Genomic DNA, 20,733 nt, shown 5'->3' on the forward strand with positions numbered 1-20,733 from the left:
TTCTACCAGCACTTAAAATTAACTCTTTTAATCTGTTTACCAGAAGCAAAGAACAGAAATTTTCAGATTTTATGATATAGCACGTTCAGTAGACTGTCTAGTAGAGACCCGATTGTAATATACAAACACAGACATAAATGATACAAATGAAATGATGAAAATGATAATCAGACGAAAGCTGGTGTAGCTACATGACTAGCAGACTAGAGTTCTGAATAAGTTATCAAAGTAGAAATTGAGTCGGTTTGTTATGAAATCAGTTCTGCAGAAGACATAACAACTGCAAATGTATAAGCACTGAAAATTTCAGTTAAAATACATAAAAATGGTTTAAAATGGAAGGAGAAATATGCAAAATAAAAATAATATTAGAAACTTCAACACATCTCTCAGTTACAGAAAAGTTTGAAAAGAATCAATAAGAGAGGCGCAGCCCACCGAGTGGACATTTTGGTCTTTGTCCGTGGGTCAGGACCGTCTCTTGGTCCACGTGGAGCACGGGACTCTCTCTAAAGTAGATTTCTTCAAGAGGAATTGCCCAGTGGTGATAAAGAGACCAAGCTGTATGATCCTCCACTGAAGCAAGAAGATCCACTGGATGGTGGGGAAAAAGTGGAAAAGAAGTCTTGTCAGAAAAAGCCTGAGAAGATGATGAACAGATAGAGAAGCAACAAGAGGCAACTTGGGAGGCAAGTTGTGTTCATCAAACTACAGACTAAGGAAAAAAGGATGTGAATATAAGAAAATTGGAAAAATCCTTTGTTTGCTCAACCTCATTTCTTTAAGGAAACGTTTTTGAAGTTTTAGGTTGAAACTGTTTAGACTTAATCATGAGGGAAGGTATGTAGTTGAGTCTCCAATTTTACTAGCTGCATGTTCTCTACCTCTGCTAATTTATTATGGTAATATCCCCTTATAAGTGTAAAGCAGTGTGAAATGCCTTCAGTATAAAAAGTGCGATATAGCATCTGATAGCAGAGCATTCATCCTGGAGGAAAACCTTATGAGTTTACTGAATGTGGGAAAACTTTTACCCATATATCACATTTATTGAACGTAGAAGTCATGCTGAATGGGAAACCTTGTGCTTCTAAAGAGTGTTGAAAAGCCTTTAGCTAGATGATAACATTTTCTCACAAATCTTATCCATTCCTCTGCATTTGAGAGGTCATACAGAGAAGCCTTCTAAATGTAAGAAATGTAGAAATATCTTCAGTCAAAAGTAAATCCTCGTGTATCAAGAAATTCATACCTGAGAGAAACTTTGTGAATGTGGGAAAGCTTCCATTCAGATGTCACACCTCAGTCAGCAGAAAATTTATAGTGGGGAAAGCCCCTTTGCCTGTAAGGTATGTGGGAAAGTCTTCAGCCACAACTCCAATCTTACTGAGCATGAGCTTTTTCATAATAGAGAGAAACCTTTTGAATGTAATGAATGTGGGAAGGCCTATTAGCCAAAAGCAGTATGTGATTAAACATCAGAATACTCATACTGGAGAGAAGCTTTTTGAGTGTAATGATTGTGGAAAATCCTTCAGCCAGAAAGAAAACCTCCTTACCCATCAGAAAATCCACACTGGAGAGAAACCATGTGAGTGCAAAGATTGTGGGAAAGCTTTCATTCAGAAGTCCAACCTTATCAGACACCAGAGAACTCATACAGGAGAGAAGCCCTTTATATAAGGAGTGTGGGAAAACCTTTAGTGGGAAATCAAATCTTACTGAGCATGAGAAAATTCATATTGGAGAGAAACCCTTTAAATGTAATGAGTGTGGAACAGCTTTTGGCCAGAAGAAGTACCTCATAAAGCATCAAAACATTCACACTGGAGAGAAACCCTATGAATGTAATAAATGTGGAAAAGCCTTCCCTCAACGAACATCACTTATTGTGCATGTGAGAATTTATTCAGGTGATAAACCTTATGAATGCAATGTATGTGGAAAAGCCTTCTCTCAGAGTTCATCTCTCACTGTACATGTAAGAAGCCATACAGGTGAGAAACCCTATGGATGTAATGAATGTGGAAAAGCTTTCTCTCAATTCTCAACCCTAGCTCTGCATTTGAGAATACATACAGGTAAGAAACCTTACCAATGCAGTGAATGTGGGAAAGCTTTCAGCCAGAAGTCACACCATATTAGACATCAGAAAATCCATACTCATTAAAAACCCTATGAATATCTTCATGATGGGAACACATCAAAAATTTATATATCATAAAGTCATCCTGAGGCAGTGTACCACAAATGAAAGGAACTTAGACACAAATGTTAACAACTTTGAGGACACTGAAAATTCATATTGAAGAGGAAGACATTTGTATGATAAACAGACTGCCAATAAAAAAAATATTCCACAGTCAATGGTAAAGGTAATGCTGAAACAATAGACATTTCCATTAAAATTGGAACAGAAAACAGGCCTGTTAACTCCATCAATATAGATGTGAAGTTCTTCACCTGTGTAATAAGTTGTGTTAGAAAGGAAGAGACAAAAACAGATGGTATGATCATCTATAAGTAATAAAACTCTGGTATTGCTTCAGCAGAGGGGAAAGAGATTCTAGAAAGAGACCTATGCATTTAGTAGAACTTACAATATTAAAGAAATCCATCAGATGAGAAAATATGGTACTATTTAAAAAAAAATTATTCGGAGGTAATTTGTTCTCTAAAGGGGAAAGAAAATAGACCATGAACACACAAGCAAAATTCATGGGAATTGAAGACTGAAAGATACAAAAGCCATGCACTAAAGTGGCTGTGACCTTTGGAGTAGAGAAACTTTGCTTCTTAACAAATTTAAAAATATTTAGCAGTTTTACTTGTGAGTGTATATGCTCAGGAGATACCAGGAAATTTATTGTGGCTTGATTTGTAGCCAAATATTGGAAACAACTTAAATGTTCATCAGGAACAAAAAGAAGTTCTTATGATGTGACACCATACGTCTGCAAAATGCAACTATGAGATCCACATGTTATTAACAGAAGGATCTAAAAAAATTGCATTGAGGGGGAAAAAGAAGTTGCAGGATGATACATATAGTGACTTTGTAAATTTGAATTAAAACTTCATGAAATTTAGTACTTTATATTGGTAATGAATACATACGTGTATGTTAACGTTTTTGAAATGGAGAAATACAGGCCAAACTTTTGATAGTGGTAGCCTGTGAAGATTGAGAGGGGTAGGGAATAAGTATGGGAGGTAGGGTGGGGAGGGGGCTTCAGCTTTTTATATATAAACATCCATTTCTCTTGAAGACTGCAAGTAAATATATGAAGATACTGGCTAATTCTGGATTGTGGTATATGGATATCTTGTCTTATTTTTTGTACTTTTCTGTATTTTTAAAATTTCTCAAAGTTAATAAGAATGGGAGTGAGGATGGGAACTCTGTACCTGTAGAAGTTATGTTATAATGGACTAATTCCCAATCAAATACTAAACTTTTTATAGAAAATATTTCTAAAATTTTATCAACAATGAGTGGATGGACTTGCTCTCTATGTAATATGAAATTATCTATTTTATTAAAATTAAAATGACAGCATAAAAAAAGAATCAATAAGAATCCAGAAGATCTTACTGACATCATTAATCATTCTTGTCTTAACTGAATTTAGTAAAAATGTAAATTTAACATATCAAAATGGAAGAGATGTGGCCAAAGCAGTGCTTTCAGGAAAATTCTAGCTAAAAATTAATAATAGAAAAAAAAATGACACCTCAAATCAAAATTAGCTGCAAATTAAGGGGGAAACGAAAAGGGAAAATGAAAAGGGAAAAACGTATTGTTAACTTTATACACAGATAAACTACACATGAATATTGAATCAAAGCAAATGGTGTCAAAGATGACAAGATAAATAACTGATAAATTTCTAGCAAGAATGGCTAAATTAAAAATAAGATATTTTCCAGGTATAAACATACTACCACAAAGGTCAAAAGTTCTCTCTGATATGTGGATGCTGCCACACAAGGCTGGGGGAAGGAGGTTTTTGTTTGGATGCCAGGTGTCTTCCAAAAACTCATGTGTGAGACAATGCAAGAAGGTTCAGAGGTGAAATGACTGGGTTGTTAGAGTCTTAACCCAATCAGTGAATTAATCCCCTAAGAGGGATTAACTGAGTGGTAATTGAAGGTGGGTAGTGTGTGGCTGGAAGAGTGGGGCATTGTGGGTGTGGTTTTAGGGCATATATTTGTATCTGGGGATATATTTGTATCTTGAGAGTGTCTCTCTTTCTACTTTCTGATCATCATGGCATATGCTTCCCTCCACCACACTCCTCTGCAGAGATGTTCAGCCTCACCTGGAACCCCAAGGCATGGGGCCAGACTTCTATGGATTGAGAACTCTGAAACTTTGAGACCTCAAACTTTTCCTCCTCTACAATGGTTCTGGTCAACTCCTTTCTTTTTTTTTCTTTTTTTTTTTATTAATTTATTCAGTAAGCATCTATTAAAGATTTATTGTATGCAAAATACAAGGAATACAGATTTACATATCTGGTCAATAGGAAAGGCAGCAACTCCTTTCTTTATAGCAACAAAAAAGCTGACTAAAAAGGGGGCAAATAGAAGTTCAGTGAATTAGACAAAGGGGATGGCAGGCAGGAGTAGGAAAGATAAAGGAATGAATCTAATATAACTTTCCTGTGTACATATATGAATACAACGCAGTGAATCTCATCATTGTGCATATCCACAAGATTGTGATTCTATTTAGAAGAAGTTACACTCACCATGTTTGTATAAATATGTCAAAATTGATTCTATTGTCATGTAAAACTAAAAAGACCAACTAAACAAAAAGAAATAAAATGCAATGAAGAAGGTGAATCTCCAATAAAGAAAATGATTCTGTGTCTCAAATGCTAAAATAAAGCTCATTTAACTGTTAAACAATAAAATGAAACTCTAAATCTAAAAACATAAAATAAAAACAAAAAACAGATCACAACCAAACATGGGGACATCATTGCCTAACCCTACATATTAGTATAGAAAATCCAGAAATTATATGAGCATCTGCAGGTCCTTCAGTTGACAGCTTTTGTGAAATGGACAAATTCCATGAAAGACACAGAATGCCAAAGTGCAATCAAGAACAAATAGATAATCCTAATTATTCTACATTTATTAAAGAAATTAAATTAACGTGAAACTCTCCACCAGCACTAAAAAAAAAAAAAAACTCAAAAGAAAACTAAAACAAATTCTCCCCAAATTATTTTTGAGACATCATTATATTGATATTTCCCCCAAAACAAATATGTTATCAGACTAAAAAAAGAATATCTGTAAAAAAACATACTCACAAAATTCTTCAAAAATATTAGAAAATTTAATGTATTGTATATCATTAGTAATCGAATTTAATCCCATGAATGCAAGTTTGGTTCCACATTTATAAAGCAAAAAAAATGTAATTCATCATATTGTTACACTAAACAAGAAAACCACAATAGATGCACAAAATTACTACAGAAAATTCAACAAAATTCATGATTAAATAAACTCTCATGATAAAAAAAAAACTCTCAGAAAACTATTAAAAATGAAAGTTCCTTCAATGAATAATTGCTATTTTTATAATATCAGTAAAAAAGGTAAGTAAGTCTACTTGAATTATATCTATTTAAAAGCATACTGGGGTTCTAGCCAGTACAAAGTCAAGATTAAACATGAAACAAAATGTATATACTTTGAAAAGAAAAACATAAAACTTGTTTCTATTGGTGTGTAACACAGTTTTCTGATTAATTACAAATAATCTGGAGGAAAGCAAATAGCAATAATGAGTGAGTTTAGTGATGTAGCAAAAATTTTCTTGTATTGATCATTTTTTATAGAAAAATAAAAATTGAAAATCAAAATATTAAGATTTACAATGGTAACAAAAACATTATATAGATGTACATATATATACACATATATTTGTGTGTGTGATATGTGTATTATATGTTAATAATTATAAAATATAATAAAAATGTATCACATTAGTCCTAAATAAATTTAGAAATAGTACATATTCATGGATATAGACTCTATATAGGTAAGTTTTCAATTCTTCCCAAATTTGACTCATAGATTAATGACATCTGAAAGAAAACAACACAATTTTTTTGTATATATCCAGAAATAGATGTTAAAATAGATGTTTACATGAAAGTAAAACATCTTAGTGAAAATAATAATTAAAATGATAGTGGCTTCATACTACCTGATTTCAAATTATAGTATCAACTATAGGTGTCAAGACAGTGTATTATTGGAAGAAAGATTAAGAATAATGAACAAAATAAAATACAACTGGGTCTAGAATTAAGTAAAAACATATACATATCTTATGTATGATGTTAATATATTACAGTAGTAATTTGGATATGATTAATTAATTTTTGACCAAAATACCAAGGGAATTCAACGGAGAAAAGATATTATTTTATACAAATGGTCATGGAGGATTGTAAAATGTGGCAAAAATTAACTTTAGCCACATATAATATGTATATATTTGTGTATCAATGGAACAAAAATTAATGTAGAATATAAAATTATAAAAATTCTAGAAGTCAACCTAGGAGGAACTTAATGGTCTTGGCAATAAAAATTTCTGAATGGAAATAAAGAACAAAATTAATTTTTAAATTTATTAATATAAGATTTCTTTTTGAATGATACTCTTCAGTGATTAAAAGTTAAACAACAGTCTAAGATAACTTCTGATGAATTATTTATTTTAATCTGCTTTGTGCTGCTTTAAGTGGGTCATTGATGAGGAAAAGTAACCATAAGCAGAGCAGCAGCACTTTGGGTCTACTGTCTTGGATTTCAAGTGGTGCCACGTTCCCTGCGCCCTCCAGAGATGAGGGGACTGTTGCATACTTACATGACAGCAGCACAGTTCACAATAGCTAAACTGTGGAACCAATCTAGAAGCCCTTCAGTAAATGAATGGATAAAGAAAATATGGTATATATACACAATGAAATAATGAGACAAAACTGAACTCATCCTTTCATAATGGCAGCAATCCCTCCTTATGGCCCAATCAACTATTAAAGGTCCCACCTGTTAACATTGTTATGATAGCAACTGAATTTCAAAATATGTTTTTAAGGGGACCAATATTGAAACCATAGAGTACTTATATCTAGAATATATAAAAAGGTCAAGAATAAGAAAGAAAAGGAGTACTACTGAGATGAATAAAGATTTGGATACTTGACTGAAATGATACACATGTGGCAAATAAGACCAATAAAATACCCTAAACATTTTTGTTGAAGGAGTCAAAATTTAAATCCCAATGAGATCATTCCATACATCTTAGAATCTCTAAAACTTAAAAAGTAATAATAAACTTATAATACCAAGTGCTAGCAAAGATTTGTAGGACTAGTACCCTTATATTTTGTGTTGAAAGAAATCTTAAATGACAGCCACTTGAAAGACAATTTGGCAGATTTTGACAAAATTAAACATTCTTAATACATGAAGTGAGTGTCCTATTCATAGCCCTTTACTAAAGTGAACCAAATACTTAATTTTATTAAAAAGTCTTGAATATCAATACTTACAACAATTTGCATCTTAATTGCCAAAACTTGGAAAGAATTTTGACTCCTTCAATTGGGGAATGGTTAAAATTGAAAAAGAATCCATTTAATTGTATTTTACACACAAATAATAGAACACACTGAAGATACACACACTCACACAGAAGATTGAAATGGATTATTCTACCTGAAATAAGTCAGACCTGAACTACTTACATACTATATGCTTCAATATATGTGATGTTTCAGAAAGACAAAATTGTGGTAGAAATATCAGATTAGTGGTTGCCAAGGTTAGGAGTGAGAGAGTTGTCTATAATACACCAGAGGAATCTCACACAACACAAAAACCATTTTATATCTTGAGTTTTGTCTGAATACATGACTGTATGAACACCAAAGTTTACAGACATAGGGGTCTGGTGCTGTGGCACATGCCTTTAATCCCAGCGGCTCACGAGGCTGAGGCAGGAGGATCGCAAATTCAAAGCCAGCCTCAGCAAAAGCAAGGTGCTAAGCAACTCTAAATAAAATACAAAATAGGGATAAGAATGTGGCTCAGTGGTCAAGTGCCCCTGAGTTAAATCCCTGGTACCCCCAGACCCTCCAAAAGTGAACCTGATGGAATCTGTGTACTTTAATTAATAATATTATATCAATATTTATTCATCAATTATAACAAATGAATCACACTAATTGAAGGTGTTGGTAAAAGGGAAACTGGGAGGAGTAGAGGAGAGCATATATGATAACTACTGTAACTTCACAAAAATCATGGTAAACCTAAATGTGCTCAAAAAATAGATAATGTCTATTAAAACTAAGTTTAAATAAAATAAGATTTGACCTTGTTTGGATATATAGACTCACATTCTACATAGATATAAATTTGCTTTGTCAAGGTAAAATTAAAATTTATAACATATATATAAGAATGTGGCAGTTCCAAAACTGCTTAAATCTGAAGAACAACAGTTTTTTTCTGGATATAAACAGTGGATTTGGTTATTTGAGTGTGCAATACAGGAATAATTCTTTGCATATTAGAGCAGGCAGTCAGCAACAAAATGCTCAAAGTACTAGAAATCCAATGTAGTAGAACATAAATAATAGAGCTTATTATTTACAGAAATTTAATTGTCTAGAAATTTTAACAAACATGAAGACACAATCACTGAACAAGTAACTCATCTCACAAAAATATGATGATATAAACCACTACCTGCCTTTTGGACATGTGATTCACACAGATGAGATACAAAAGCGAGCAGCAATAACAAATTAAAATTACATGAAAGATGACTATAGAGAACACTGATAAACTGCAAAGAAGGCAAAGTGAAAGGTAATTACAGCTGTAGGCCTTTCATTAGAAATTCAAGAAGGGGAAGTTCCAAATTTAAACATTTTATAGTGGATAAAAATGGAAAGGCTCAATCAGAGTAGGAAGGCCCTTCTCAGGGTTGTTCCTCTTTAGAGCACGTGGTCATCTATCTTAGAGACACTGAGCTGGAATTACTATCAGCATTGATACAAGTTGGTTTTGTCAAGGAGGGAGGGAAAGACTGCAGAGAAGTTATTAGGGCATTGAATGATATCCACAGTTAGATTTAATTAGGGCAAAGTGATAAGTGATGGTTTTAGCACAAGAATTAACACAGATGGTCGAAAAAGACAAATTTAGTATCTTCAATCTGGAAAATGTCAGACTTAGCATAGATAATGAAGTCCTAGAAAATAAAGAATGAAATAAAGGCTCTACTTGAAATGGCAAATGATTCTTGGAAGGAAAGTAAGCACACACTATACTTAGAATTTCTAAATAGATAATGACTATATTAGCTTAAATCAGATTTTCTGTTATACTAAATTAATGAATCCAAAAAAATTGAAAAGTTGTGGCAGGATAATAAATATGAAGTTAAAAATTTTAGATCTTAATTTTAGAATGAAATGAATGAATTACAATAACTACAGTTCAAATTTTACATTACTTGTTGTTAAATATCTTGCCACAAAAATATGCAATGTAGTCAATTTTAACAAAGTAACTAGATGTATAAATAATACTTTGGAAAGCTGATATTTAAACATTATTTTACTATTCATTGGAATAGTCTTGAAATTAACACTAAAAATATTCAAGTCTTCTCTACATTTTCTATGTAACATCAGTTCTAAGTCAAGTTCTTTGTAGGTATAATTGATAGACCACAATTTAAATTTGAGATATCTGAACAATATCATCATCAAAATACACATGGAATTTTAAATTGAAATACATAAAAACTTACAGCTATTTTTAATTGATGACCAAAATATTTTTTAATACACTCAAGAGACCTGAGATAGAGTTTTTCATTTGAATAAAGTAAAAATTTTAGAGTCTACATAAAATTCTACACCAAATAATAGTTAGGAGACATAGAGAGTTGTCAGGAACACTGCCTAACAGAGACCTATCATTCAATCAATTAAATGATAATTCATTAAGAAAAATAGTCTAAACTTGTAACTCATACTATGAAGCCCGAAGTGGGTGGATGGAAGATAGAGAGACAGAGATTGATTTCAAGAAACAAGCTAAATATAATTGTGGCCAAAATACAGGATGAAAATGAAATCAGTGTCCAGACTGAAGTCTGAGAACTAACAGAGCCCAGGTCCATACATGGATGTATGTAATAGTGGTTAAAGTTTTATTTCTTTTGGAATATAGCTATCTGCAAATACTGAGAATATCAGAACGAATATCACCATATGTGAACCAGAGACTGTTGTAAAGCACTAAGAATGGAGGATGAGGAGGAAGAGGAATGTGATCTGATTAAATAAAAATAACATAGATAATTAAATATTAATTTTTAGAAAATTAAATAAATAAATGAATATATTGTGTACATAAATAACATAAGTTGACCTGGATTTATTTTTTTCTGCATAATGTAAGGTAGAGATAATTTCATTGTTCCTATATATAAAATAAATTGTTCAAGATTGAGCTACTGATATACAATGCTCCTTTTTCCCGCTAATCTATAGAAAAAAGGAAGGGCAATACATGTGAATTTGTTAATGAGTCACTGTTCTATTACATTGGTTTATTTGCCTATTGTTATGTGGTATATTTTAATAGTTATAAATTTATCATACATTTGGATATCAAGTAGAGTAAATCATCCTTCTTTGTTTCCTTCTTAAAAATTAATGATTCATGCTAATTTTCACTTCCATGTGAATTTTGCAATCAGTTTGTTCAGTTTTATTTAATTTTTGTGAGATTTTTATTGTGATTGAATTATATCTAATAAGTGATACAGGAAAAATGTACACATTTTATATTAACATTTAAATTAATGTTTTTTCAATAAAAGAGCAAGTGCTACTTTCCCTTTTAAGTAGATATTCTTTCTTTCAATAATCTTATGTAGTTTCCTAGGTTATTCCAAGTTATTGAACATTCTTGGTGATATTAAAAATAGTATCTTTCAAAATATTATATGTGCTTTTGTGAATGATATTTTTAGATATGGAGAAATATTTTAGTGAATAGCATTTATAGCTATCATTATTATTTATGTATTTATTTACTTATTCATTTCCTGTTTATTTTTAGTTTAGCTTGCTCATATTTAGTTTCCTATGACACCTTTGTCTTATTTATCATCTATCTCCAGTACCATGAATATACCTGGATATAACTATTCTTAATAAATATTTACTAAATAAATAACTTGTTGAATTAGAGAATTAATATATAAACAAAGTAAAAAAATCCTTCATAGAAAAATAAAAATAACAAAGTCCCATAAACAACTGTATTTAATTCTCATTGTTTTAAAATGGATTAAAAAAAATGTCTTCCCTTTTAACTACATAAATTCAGTACATCCACCATCCCGCTATATTTTTAAGTGTATGCTTTGTTTCAACTGTGTAGCTTGTGAAATTTCAGTTCCTTTCCCTCCATAACTCCTTTTTCTAACAGCCCAAATAATTTCTTGTTCTGTGTAGAGAACACAAAAATGCAAATGGAAGATTGAGGGCGAGTAGAGAAGTAGAATAAATGAGAAAAAAACAAGGGACATAGATCAGAACTTACAAATAGACAATTGGTTCATTTTCTTCACTCACTATTTCTTCCCAGAAACTAATGGTTTAGTAATGCATAATCCTATTTACTAGAAAATAAATATACATTTTTATTTAAATAATTAAGAAAAAACATTATAAAATCAAACAAAATTAGATTTAAAAAATCAAGATATCAATAAATTACCAAACCCATTATTTCATGAGACATAAACTTCCTATCACTGTCATAGAATATCTCCTTGGGTTACTTCTGATTTATCTGTTACGGTTCTGCCAAAGTTCTCATGTTGGAAATTTTATGCCAAAGTTAAAATTTTAATGGTGTTTGGACTGTAAACCTTTGGGAATTAATTTGGATTATTTGGGGTTATGAGAGTGGACCTCACTGGGGAATTAATACTCTTATGTGATCAGAGATACCTATCTTGCAAACTCCCACTTCCTTGCTATGTAACATCCTCTATCAGGAGATTTTGGCACCATGCTCCTGGACTTCCAAGCCTCCACAAACAAAAGTAAATTTTCTATTTATAAATTATCACATCTCAGATATATTCTCTAATAAGAACACAAAATGAACTAAGACTTCATGGTACATGTTTGTTTTGCTTTGTTTTTCTGGAAGAACATTTAAATTCGCACCCAACACCAAAGAAGAGTTGAGATCCTGAGATCTTAAACCAATTTTAGATTTTTACTCTTACTTTGAAATTCTTTAACTTTGGTAAATATTGTGGTTAAGTACAATATTAAAAAAGATTAATAAAAAGATTAATAACTAACTACTAATTCTTCCTTGAACTTACCAAGAAGAGCTGTTAAATTATAGATAAAAAACAATACAATGTTAGTTTCAAAAACCATATTCATGCAATATTTTGTATTCTATTTTTTTAAAATTTTTTTTCTAATACTTTTTTAGTTTTCTGCAGACACAACATCTTTGTTTGTATGTGGTGCTGAGGATCGAACCCAGGCCGCATGCATGCCAGGCGAGCGCGCTACCGCTTGAGCCACATCCCCAGCCCTTTGTATTCTAAATAACACAAACAAAATTACCCAAAGTCATGGAACTGTCTAAGTTGTCAGTAGGTGTATATCAATTGTTCTTTCAAATATACTTGATATCAATTTTTTCTTAGTGAATTAGGGGCTGGGGTTGTGGCTCAGCAGTAGAACGCTCACCTAGCATGTGATATATATATCTCCACACACACACACAATCAGTTGTACATATATGTATATTATGTATTATATATACAATTATATGATATATATTTATAATATATTACACATTGTATAATGAATATACTATATATCATATTATATATTATATAAGTATATTATATATATTATATATAATATGTCTAGTATAATATATCATCCTATGTAGTAGAAAATAAATTAAAATTATATTATATATAATATAATTATATATAAATACAAAATATATTTTATATATGTAATATGTATATTATATATTATATGTTAATATATTTTATATAATTATATATATTATATATGATATATTATAAACATAGAATTATAGTATAGATGATTGTAATATATTTATAATATATTATAATTAATCATATATTATTGAAATTATATATTAAATAATATATAATTTTAAATATTATATATAATTATATAACATATATAGTATACGATATTATTTATATATATATATATATATATATATATATATATATATAATCTTAGTGAATTAATGAAAAAACACACCAGCAGGACAAAAATGATTTTATAGTTCAGGCTAAGAATGCCAGTTACATTTCTATCAAATAGTAGGCTTCTCTACTAATATTTCCAAAAAGTTGTTAAATGTAACAACTTCCATCAAAGTTGTTAAATTTAACAAGTGAATTGATACATTTAAATTTTTACAGCTGACCCCCATTTTCATCTTGAAAATGTATTCAGTAATATGAAAATAATAGAAATTAAAGAATCATTGAGAAACTAGTCTTCTCACATGATTAAATTGCCCATCATATTTTTAAAAAGAAGTAAAAAGTACAACAGAAAAATACATAAAGAGGAGATAAGACCAGTACCGAGAATGTAAATTAGTTTTGGTAGCACATAATAAGAGAAAATTGGAAAGCCTTGATTCTTCAATTTATCAAAGTACATTGTGATTGGGTAACTGTTTTCAGATTCTAAAATAAGTAAAATGCCCACTCATTAAAACTTAAACAGAATTAAATCTGTGTAAATCGAGTTACAGAACAAAAAAAGACATAGAAATCTGAACTGAAGTATATTTTCATTCCCTCAATTATGAATAACAATTAATGTGATACACCTCATGTGATATCAGGCAACAAAATATGTAAAGAATTAAATGTATCCAAAGGTTTCTGTTAATATTTTACCTTCAGTAGTCCAACCTACTTTTTTTTCATTTCTTCATTCACTCAACAAAAAATGTACTTAGACACTTTATTCAGTGTAAAATTTATGATAGTCTACCCACAAACACAAAAATGGGGAAAAAAAAAAGAAAAAAGAAAAGAAAAGAAAAAGTTCATTTTGGGAACTTTTCAAGTATATTTTGAAATATTTGTATTTTATGTAGGGCTTAAAAAATCATTGATTGCATAAAATAGAAGAGGTTTTTTTGGAAACATTAAGTGAAATAAATAAGAACACAATGAAAACTATATCACAATTTATAATAGGATGGTCTAAACTTTTTTACACAACATACACAAAAAATGATGATGTCTATGGGCACAAGAAGGTAAAAAGAAGGCAATTTATAGCTGGATCAATCCCAAGCTGTATCAGTTTCCATGTGGAAGTCATAAGTAGTAGTAACTTTGCCTTTGGAATCCATTCATGACTGACTCATGTTACCATACAGTTCTCACCAGTTTTCAAGCTGGGGGAAGATCAGGAAATGTCTTCATGGATTTGTTGACTATTGAATCTTATTTTAGATATACACAAATTCACATATATAAACTCTAGATTAAAATAATGATGCTACTGATAAGAATGATCATGTTGGTGGTAGATACACCCAAGGAAAGGTGATGGGGATCAGAGAAGAAAATTCTAAATGAGGAAAACAGACATCATAGATTTAAGCCAAAATTTAATATGAAAGGAGTTTGTAAGAAGATGGTGAGAAAATTTGTCAGTTTAAGAAAAAGTCATGATTCAATATAACATACTAATATATATGTGATTCACAAAAACTTGGGGAGAAACATTTAAAATGTCTGAGAATGATTTGACAATTTGGTGAAATATTCTCTACTTTTGGAGGAACTGGAACAAAGATTGTATGTGGTCCATACCACTAAATTTCATAATTTTGCCTTCAAGCTAGTTAAAACATATAAACAAATTCTTTGTTGTGTATGTTATTAAATCTGCTAAGTTATATCTCATAACCATGGGCAGAATTTGAGCTAGAATTGCATGTCTAAGACAGCAACCATTTTTTTTTGTACTTTTGTATTTTCTGAGAAATATTATTAATTTTACTTTTACCATTATACATTATTTTTCTTCATCCTTGAGAAAAATGAGGGGTAAATACTGATAATATTTTGTTTTGGTTGTTCTGGTTCTTCATAGGATATTTTTTAATTTTGGGGATTCAAAATTAATATGGGGACATTTTGAGGTATCAATCACCATTTTAAATTTTACTTTTCCCCTTTTACTGTGCATTATAGTAGTATATAATGGTAGAATTCACTGTCAAATATTGGACATGCACAAAATATAACAAAATAATCTACCAATATCATTTCCCGATATTTTCTGCTTCCCTCCTGTCCTCATTCCCTGTGGTCCATTTCCACTAACTCTATTAATCTCCCATTGATTTTCATGAGAGCCCCACCACCACCTTTTCTTTCTTTCTTTCTTTCTTTCTTTCTTTCTTTCTTTCTTTCTTTCTTTCTTTCATTCTTTCTTTCTTTCTTTCTTTCTTTATCTCCCACATATAAGAGAAAATATATGACCCTTGGACTTCTGAGTTTAGCTTATTTCACTTAAAATAATGTTTTCTAATTCCATCCATTTCCCTGCAAATGACTGTTCATTGTTTGTGGCTGAATAAAACTACATTGTGTCTATATATACCACTTTTTTTAATCCATTCATCCATTGAGGGACTTCTGAGGCTAATTACATAGCTGTGACTCTTCTGAATTGTGCTGCAATAAACATGAGTATGCATGTATCTCTACAGTATGATGATTCTAATCCTTTAAGATAAATGCTGAAGAGTGGCCTACCTTGGTCATATAGTAATACCATTACTAGTCTCTTGAGGAAACTTCATCCTGATGTCCACAGAGGCTTGTACTAATTTACAATCCCATCAACAGTGTCAAAGTGTTCCTTTTTCTCCACATCGTTTTCCATAATAATTATTGTTTGTATTATTGATGACTGCCATTCTTACTGGAGTGAGATGAAATCTTAGTGTAGTTTTTATTTGCATTTCACTGTTAATGATGTTTAAGATTTTTTTTCATATATTTGTTGTACATTTGTAGTTCTTTTTTTGAGAAATGTCTGTTTAGTTCATTTGCCTATTTATTAATTGGGCTTTATTTTTGTTAAGTTTTTTGAGTTCTTTATGTATTCTCGTTATTAATCCTCTATTGCTAACAAAGATTTTATCCTGTTCTGTAGGCTCTCTCTTCACATTCTTAATTTTTCCTTTGCTGTGCAGAAGCTGTTTAATTTGATCACATCTTATTTATTAACTTTTCATATCATTTCCTGAGCTTTAAGGGTTCTGCTGAGAAAGTCATTGCCTGTGTTTATATGTTGTTGTGTTGGCCCTAAGTTTTCTTTTAGAATTGCATGTTTTCTGATGTAATTCTAGGTCTTTCAGCCATTTTGAGTTGACTTTTGTACCAGGTAAGATATAAGAATATAGTCTCATTCTTCTATATATGAATAATCAGTTTTTCCAGCATCATTTGGTTAAAAGGCTATCTTTTCTCCAATGTATGTTTTAGGCATACCATTAAGGATCAGATGACTATATTTGTGTTGCTTTGTATCTGTCTTCTATTCTGTACCATTGCTTTATGTGTGTGTGTTTATGCTAGTACCATGCAGTTTTTGCTACTATTGCTTTGTAGTATGCTTTGTGGAGCAATCTCAACTTGCCAAATATAAATATAAACCTCAAAGTTATGCATCAAATACCCTCCTCCAGCCACATCCTACCTGTCTCTAGTTACCACTCAGTTAATCCCTTTAGGGAATTGATTCACTGATTAGGTTAAGAATCTCACAGCCCAATCTTTTCCCCTCTGAACCCTCTTGCATTGTCTCACCAGTGAACTTTCAAGGACACCTCACATCCAAACCATAAACTTATTAAGTAAAATCAGATGTACATTTTAAAAAACTAAAACCAAAGACAATAAAGAAATGGTAAATATTTGAGAAGATAGATACATTCAACTTGATTTAAACATTATACAATATATACATATATGAAAATATTACAAGGTATCACCACAGCACATGTAATTTTGTATTTCTGAATAAGTATAAAATTAAATGTTTCCAAATTTTAAAAATTAAATGTTATAATTTCAGATGAAGCTTTTAAATATAGAAATAATTATTTTGTTCTCTTAGAAGTAATTATTTTGTTTTCCCAGAAATGCATATCGGATCTATAAAGAAAAGCATGTTTTTATATGACATATTGTCTTTGTCAGGAATAAGGCACATAATGCAATTGAAATATAGAAGAAAAGAAATCTATCTAAATTTCTTAGTCTGTATGACCAAACACATGTTTATAAGCTTAGAAAATGACTTAGCTTCCATACCTCTACCCTTATTCCTCTTCTTAATCAAACTAGCCATTAAATTGTGAAAATATTATTTGAAACCTTGGGAAATTTTTACAAATTATTATTATTCCGTTTGTGTGACTGTGAGTTCATAAATAGTCCAGGAGGAAATGGAAATGTCTATTAGTCATCATTATTTAACTCATCTGATACATTCATATGGTAATATCATTTTATAAAATAGTACTAAAATTAATTGTACTATGTTATTGTGAATTGCTATGAAACTGAAAAATATAGGTAAAATAATTTTATGTTGTTAAAAGAGGAAATATTTGAAGGCCTTTGAAAAACAATGATTAAATTCTGGAAATTAAGGGGTTTTAAAATTTCTCAAATCATGTTAACATATAACTAATACATAAATATAAGATACTAAAATTTATTTTTACTGCCATCATTGACCAGTATATTTCATATGTATAAATAGCTTTTAATTAACTCTCTCCTTTGCATGAAAGCTGTTACAATAAAATTTTCAATGTAAAATATAATTTTAGTATGATCATTTACTCAATGCATCACACTATACATTTAAAAGTCTTGAAAAGTATAACCCTTAAAAGTGTCTATGTCTGGCATGCAGATTTTCTTGATCTTATTTTTAATTCTACAGCTGACTTTACAATAACACCAAAAAAGTAGTCTCTCATATAAGCTACAATAAGTTCTAGTTTTGAACCAGAGCATTGAGAAGTACTGAATTTTTTCTTCCTTAATTTTCCAATTAACCTTATATCAAGAGACCTGGTCACAAACTTTAGTACTTAAATAAGGTTTGTGAGTGTAATGGGATAAAATAATATCACAGCAGCATACAAATACAGTTCATATGGTTAGAAACCAATAGGGATGATTTGTATGTCAAAGCGGTTGTGTGAAGCAGTCCAATGTTAAAGTACTAATAGGGTGGGAAGCAGGGCAATCATGTCCTGTGTTCCTTTATAGAATAAATCATTGTTCCACATTGAATCTTTGCAATGCAGTGTGAAGGATGCTGACACAATCAATAATTCCCTCTTGGAAAAAAAAAAAGTTCAAAGATTCAATGTGAATAACATTATCCTATTTTCTCAAAAGCCCTTTCCCGCATCGAGTAATATGGCTTCAGACAAGGAATCCAACTGAGCTGTGGCATAAAAAAATATTACAAGGATTCAGTAGATCAGCAGGAAGCACAAAAAGAAAGCATCCTTACTTGTAACTAGCTTGATTAAACCTAATGATCTGAGATAAAATTAAGAAAACTAACTTATTATCAATATCTCCCCCAAGACTTTGCTTTCCTATTTGCCCAAAGTGAACAAACATCTGCTACATTTTCTGAGAAGGCTCTATGCTCTAATAGTTTATGGACTTAAGAATGTTTTTCTTGATTGGTCCCTAAAACATCAATCATGAATGTAGGAATGATTTCCTCCTATGTTTTTCATAGAAAGTCTTTGTGGCTCTGTTTCCAATTCCCATGCTTCACAAAGCTTAGGGAAGCTTAACTTTTATTCTCGTTTTATTAAAAATGAGTAACAAAAAAGAATCTATTAATATTGTAACTTCTTTTGGTTAACTCAATAAGAAAATATTTGTCTCTGACAAATGTTTAATAAAAATTAAGCAAATGCTATTTTATCTGATTAAGATCAAATACCCTCATGTATTTTGATACTTGATTCATTTGAAAGAAACAGGTGGCTATGTGTAAATAAGAAAAAGTAATTTATTTTCCTGGTAATAATCACACATTAAAATTTTGCTTGTATAATCATATTATACATTCCTTATAATTCTAGCTCTTAATGGCATTACTCTCTTCCCTTATATGTTATGATATATATATGGAAAGAAATTGGACACAGTTATAGTTGTTGATTTCAAGCCAAAAGATTTTGGCAGCATCTACAGTCGTACTGATAACCCCATTAACTGAGCCATTGCTTTTGATCATTATGAAGATATTACCATGAAAATCTAGCCAACACTTGAAACAGGAGATGAGCCATAGTGTCTAAGATAATAAGGAAACTAAATTCTCATCACTGGAAGTGACCCAATCATATTTCACTATAAATAACATCTTTTAGAGCAACACCTGGTAGCAATATAGATATTACACATTCTTTTTTTTCCAAGATAGTCTTTTCCATTATTTCTAAAGGATTGATTTTTCCCACATCGTTGCCAGACCAACTGGTACTTAGTTGGTTTCTAATGCAACTTAGAAATAAATTTAATTTGCACAAATAGGCACCTGAAAGCTAAAATGATTGGAGGCCATCTTAGTGTAATGAATATGAACTAGAAAACATAGAAGTATATCCTAATATATTTCATTATCAAACTTAGATACCTGTATCTCAAACTTGTAAACACATTTGTATCACATTTGGGGATTATATTATATTTGTATCATGTATAGATTTTCAAATTACTCAGTTCTTATGTGCATATCATTATTTTCCCTTAAAGCAAAAGACATTTTTTGAATTAAATCTGACACCCAACAGATACTTCTGACCAAGTATTCCTGAAAGACTTCAAATATTACCTAACTTTGGCATTTATGAATGATATATGTGTTATCCTTCTAGAACCAAGAATGTCTAACAAAGATTAATTTTAGAATAAATAATGACTCATATCTGTGGATATTCCTTCAAACAATGTCTAATGCATGTTGTACACATAAACTTAAAATGTTGTTCATGTTATATTTGTACAATAAAGTTCAGTCTTCCAAAAATATGTGTAAGTAATTCTAAGTTTGAAATAAATTTATGTAAATGCAATTATGATGCAAGGTGAATTTAAATGGAAGCAGGAGTTATTGAAAAGTAGGTGTCTTAGATTATTTATGTTTGTTGTAGTCAAATTTCATAATTTATGTAGTTTAAAAAATCATCCTCTGCTCCTCTTTGTAAACTTCCACTTCTACAAAACTTGAAGTCTTAAGTCAATGTAATTCTACATATTAAATAATTTTAGTTAAACTCATATCTTGAGACTTAAATATAATTCTGAACTAAAATAATTTTGTATTTATGGAAGATTTTTGTGACACTATTTTGAAGGAAAAGTACTTAGGAGGGAAGGCAGAAAGTTCCCTGAAAGGAAAGTTTGAAATAAGAACCAAAATAAGAAACTAAGTTGTTAAATTAGCCAACATATAATTCATTTGTTGAATTTTTTTTTCAAACAATACC

Source organism: Marmota monax, unplaced genomic scaffold (genome assembly GCF_021218885.2).
Source record: "Marmota monax isolate L192 unplaced genomic scaffold, Marmota_monax_Labrador192_F-V1.1 WCK01_AAM20220418_F8-fsc00016, whole genome shotgun sequence".
Classification (NCBI taxonomy): domain Eukaryota; kingdom Metazoa; phylum Chordata; class Mammalia; order Rodentia; family Sciuridae; genus Marmota; species Marmota monax.